Raw genomic sequence first — 5,009 nt, 5'->3', positions numbered from 1 at the left:
ACCACGCGATGTCATAACAATCAATGGAAATACGAAATGCTCCCTATGTACTGAGGAGCACACCGTTGCCCTCGCAGCAGAAGCATAGAGCGTCCTTTTCAGGCAGAACCTTAATTCGGCGGCCAAGCTCCTGGACACTGTCAAACGAGTCCGAACTACCCTGCAGCAGGACAGTCCAGCTCGTCAAGAGCTTGACTAGCAATTCGGCCTCCGTCCCAGTCCCGACCAAACAGCGGCATTCGTACCGCGCGTACATAACTACGCACTCAAAATACCATGGGCATAGACGGAGGCACATCTAGATCATGGTCCATAATACGGCTCAACCTGTCCTAGACCCCCATACTTTCGCTTTTTCTTTTTTCTTTTCAGGTTTCTTTTTTTTCCCAGGCTTTTCCTGATGACCTGATTATTAGACCTATCAAGGGATGGATACACCAAGACAGCACAAAGCATTGACGTACAAGGGAATTTCAAGGTGGTCTCTTTAAACGATCGTTATGCCTGTTTTAAGGACCCGTACGTAGCTCTCCCTTGGTCGTGGCATGTTAAATAGCCATGTTGCTTATCGCACTACTTATACAAATACACTTTGACATATTAATCAAACCATAATGGAAAATAGTTTGTGGCCCAATTTCTGTGGCATTAGCCTATTATTTCATTTTTCTTATTTTACTTGATATTTTTATCAAATTGCACCCGTACACTCTGGCATGCCTCAAATCGCCAAGGGCTTCATTATGCTCCATACTACGGCAAGAAAGTCCAAACACTTTTAAAGTAGAGATCGGCGCCCCGAATCATAGCATTATATGCATTGGCTCAGAATCATGTCTTTCGTCAATAGTTGGGTTGCCCGTCTCATGTGCTTACTACCTTATGTTCCACTATATCGGCTAGTGTAGTAAAAGGAGAACCACTGCGATTGTGTCCTGGCTCATCCGGATGAGCATCTCAGTAGAGAAAGCTAAAAACTGACTGCCATGATGCGGCGTGAGCCGGTCAACTATTCGAGAGGTTTCAAATCTTTTGCGATTTTTTCCGCACTATGCGATGAATTGGTTTTATCCGATTAGGTGTTTACAACATCCCAGGTTCGGAGTTACGAATACTAGGGGTTGCGCCTAAATTTTTATTGTCAAACTCATATGCCTAAGTGAGGGTGATAAAGCCACATAGTTCAATTGTCTGGTTCGTTGCGCTAAACACCTCCTTTAAGGACCAAACTTTGGAGTAAAGAATGTTTAGATTTATCCCAAACACCCCCGTACTACCTACATGGGGGCGGAAGCCGACGACTGGCCAACTCTCAGATTTAACAATACGGCAACACGGGAGGTAAAAGTTTAAATAACAAGCATTATATTACATCACGATCTTGTTTCATAGTCAAGGATAGGATAACATGAATGTATTCATTCAAAGATAGCATCCTTAGCACATTGCTCCGCCACAAGGCGGGATCCCTCCATAACATTGTCAGAATACAGCTCGGGCTTGCGGTGCTCCTTGCCCGTGGGCAGTCCCTCGGTCACAAGCTTCACGACATCCATATTCACCCAGTGCATCTTGACTTGGGCGAAGGCCATTTGCGCGCCCTCGATGCAGACCGATCGCTTGATGGAATCAAGCCGAGGGCAGGCATTGGCTAGCCGCTTCACAAGCCCGAAGTAGCTGCTGGGTATGGCTTCGGCGGGCCATAGCCGGATTATGAAATCCTTCATGGCTAGTTCTGCCACCCGATGCAGTTTGACCAGCTGTTATAGCTGATCGCTAAAGAGCACCGGATGTTCTGGCGCAAGATATTGCGACCAAAACATCTTCTCCATAGAGCTCCCCTCTTCGGCTCAGAAGAACTCCGCAGCGTCTGAAATGCTATGTGGCAGATCCGCAAATGCCCCTGGAGAACTCCAAATACTGGTCAGTAAGAGGAACCTTTTCTTCACATATTTGCTCTGCATAATGAAGGCCTTACCCGCCGTGATTTTTCTAGCATCCTAGATTTCCTGGAGGGCGCCCTGGGCTTCAACCCGGGCATCGTGTGTGCTTTGGCGGGCCTTGGCAAGTTCGGACTCTTGATCTGTAATGTTGCTCTCCAAGGACTCGCATTTCTTGACGGCGTCCTGGAGCTCCTGCTGGACCTCACTGACCCTCGCCTCGTGCTTTTCACGGGAGGCTTGTTCCTTGGCCACTCTCTCCTCAGCCTCGGCAGTGCCTTCTTGAGGGCCTCCACCTCGGTCGCTGCTCCTGCAAATATCATGACACTTTAGTCAGCACAAATCATTCATCCTTACTGAACATACAGAAGGTCATTGCATACCTTGTTTATCATCCAGCTGCTTTTTCACGCGGCTGAGCTCTTCCTCGGCCCACTCCAGACTCTGCTTCATTCCGAAAACTTCCGCAATATGAGAAGTCGCAGCCAGTAACGACACATGCTTATTCACATAGACATGCCAGGTTAGTCTCCTACGAAAATTATTTGATCCTATGTTCAGCTTTTCTTTCCGAACACCGGACAGAGTCTTAGGGGCTACTATCTATATTGTGACATTATTTTTCGCATAGTTGTGTTGCTTACCTCAAAGCCTATTAGAAGGCTTTTGCAGGCTTCGGTCAGTCTGCTCTTCGTCGACTGGATCCTCTCAATCACTGTACCCATAAGGGTACGGTGTTCCTCAACAATGGAAGCGCCTCGCAGCGCTTCCAACAAATTATCCGATGCCTCTGGATGGACAGAGGTCACTGGTGGAATAGGCACTCCTCCTTATTTCGAAAGAGGTGGCTTGCCTAATTCCGGAGCCGCATGGGTCTCCGGAATTGTATTCGGCTAGGGGCCGAATTGGATATGGCCCCCATCGTTAGTATCCATGGGGTTTTGCTCCCCCATGTGTTCGGCAGCCGAGGTTTCACCCTCCGGCCCCGCCCTGACGGCCTCCTGAGTCTCTCCCTGGCCTGGGATCCTTCGGGACGACACCTCGGTGTTATCCATGGCCTTGGAAGAGGAGGCCTCTGGAAGGGTCCCGCTGTCCATCGCCTCCGGGTCCAGCGAATCCCCCGAAGATGAGGATCGCTCAAGGTTGGACCGAACCGGACTGCAGACACATGATTCAACATGTTAAGACAATGAAGTAGAGAGGCCGGATATATGAATGTGTTCGAGTACTCACCTTTTGGCCAGGGGCTTGTCCCTGGGGCACCATTCCGAGCTGCCGTCGGTGGTTGCTGCGGAGTTGTCTGGAAGGGAAGTTTTCCCCTTCTTGGATGCTTCGGCCTCCAAACGTGTGGAGGCTGTCTTTTTATTTTTCTCCCCCACCCCCCTCAGGGGGGAATGGCTTTCTTCTTCTTCCTCCACTTCCTCGTCGTCCTCGGCGGTGGAGGAATGAGTCTCGACATCTTCGGACATCAAGTCTGAAGTGCCCATGCGACGGAGACCACCTCTGGCCCCTTGGCCTTCTTCTCCGGCGCTTGATAGGGCACCAGAACCAGCATCTACGTCAGAAGTGGGATTTCTGGGTCTTCAGGAAGCAGAGCCGGACAATGAATCCCCTCCGCCTTCTTTGTCCTGCCCGGAGAGAATTTGTAGGGAGGCTTAGGCGTCTTCGTCGAGTATGCAAGTAAAGGATACACCTTGAAAACATGAAAAAACTTACCGGACTAGCGGGATGGGATAAGTCGTGCCGGCGGTCCTCTTTCGTGGCCGACCGCGCCTTGTTGGCCTTGAAGAGCACCTTCCAGATGTCTTCATGTGTAGTGCCAAAGAACTGCAGCAAAGTCTGGTGCTTGGCCGAATCATACTCCCACAAATGAGAAGTTCGACGTTGGCACGGAAGGATCCGGCGAATAAGCATCACCTGGATCACGTTGACGAGTTTGATATTCTTGTTTATCATGTTCTATATGCGCGTCTGAAGTGTTGTCAGTTCATCCGACAAAGATCAGTCCAGGCCTTTCTCTGGCCAGGAGGTGAGCCACGTTGGGGCTTCGGACCGGAATTCGGGAGCCGCAACCCAGTTGGTGTTGCGCGGCTCTGTGATATAGAATCACAATTTCTTCCACCCTTTAACGGTCTCCACGAAGGAGCCTTCGGGCCATGTGATGTTGGACATCTTGCTCACCATGGCACCTTCGCACTCTGCGTGTTGGCCACTCTCCACCTTCGGCTTCACATTGAAGATCTTTATCCATAATCCAAAGTGGGGTGGGAGGCGGAGGAAGGCCTCACACACGACAATGAATGTCGAGATGTTGAGGATGGAGTTGGGGGCCAGATCGTGGAAATGCAGCCCGTAGTAAAACGTGAGTCTGCGGACGAATGGGTGGAGAGAAAATCAGCCTATGGACGAAGTGAGGGATGAACACCACCCTCTCATGGGGCTTCGGGGTAGGGACGATCTGTCCCTTGGCCGGAAGCCAGTGGGCGATTTCCTTGGCCAGATACCCGGCCTCCCGGAGCTTCGTAATGTCCTTCTCCTTGACGGAGGAGACCATCCACTTGCCATGCGCTCCAGATCCGGACATGGTGGGAGTGCTTTCTTGGGGCGGAAAAGGTGAGAACTTAGGCGCTGGAGCTCGAGAATGGGGGAGGCTGAGAGAGAGAAAAGGCGTGGGTGAAAGGGGTGAATCCTTATCTATTTATAAAGGCAGTGAATATCAAGCGCCTCCCCACTCGCCTTAAAACTCGCCTATTCCCCAAGTGCCGTGGAGATGGCACGGTTGGGTTACCCAAGCCCGTATTGATGAGAATCCCGCAATAAGGGGACATGATCTCCGCTTTGACAAGACGTGCCAATGAAACTGCATCTCGAAATATGAAGCGGCAGGCTAAACAATGGTTAGAATAATGGCCGAGCGGCGACGTGATGTCACACTACAAAAAGTTGTCAATGGACTGGACTCATGAAATATTATACTCTCTAAGGTTGTGTGTGGAATTTGGTTTGTAGAGCCGGACACGATTCTTGTGTTCAAAGACTATCTCTAGAGTATTCGGAGAAGGAACCCGC

The sequence above is a fragment of the Triticum aestivum genome, chromosome 1B (assembly GCF_018294505.1).
Source record: "Triticum aestivum cultivar Chinese Spring chromosome 1B, IWGSC CS RefSeq v2.1, whole genome shotgun sequence".
NCBI lineage: Eukaryota > Viridiplantae > Streptophyta > Magnoliopsida > Poales > Poaceae > Triticum > Triticum aestivum.
Note: the sequence above shows the minus strand (reverse complement) of the source record.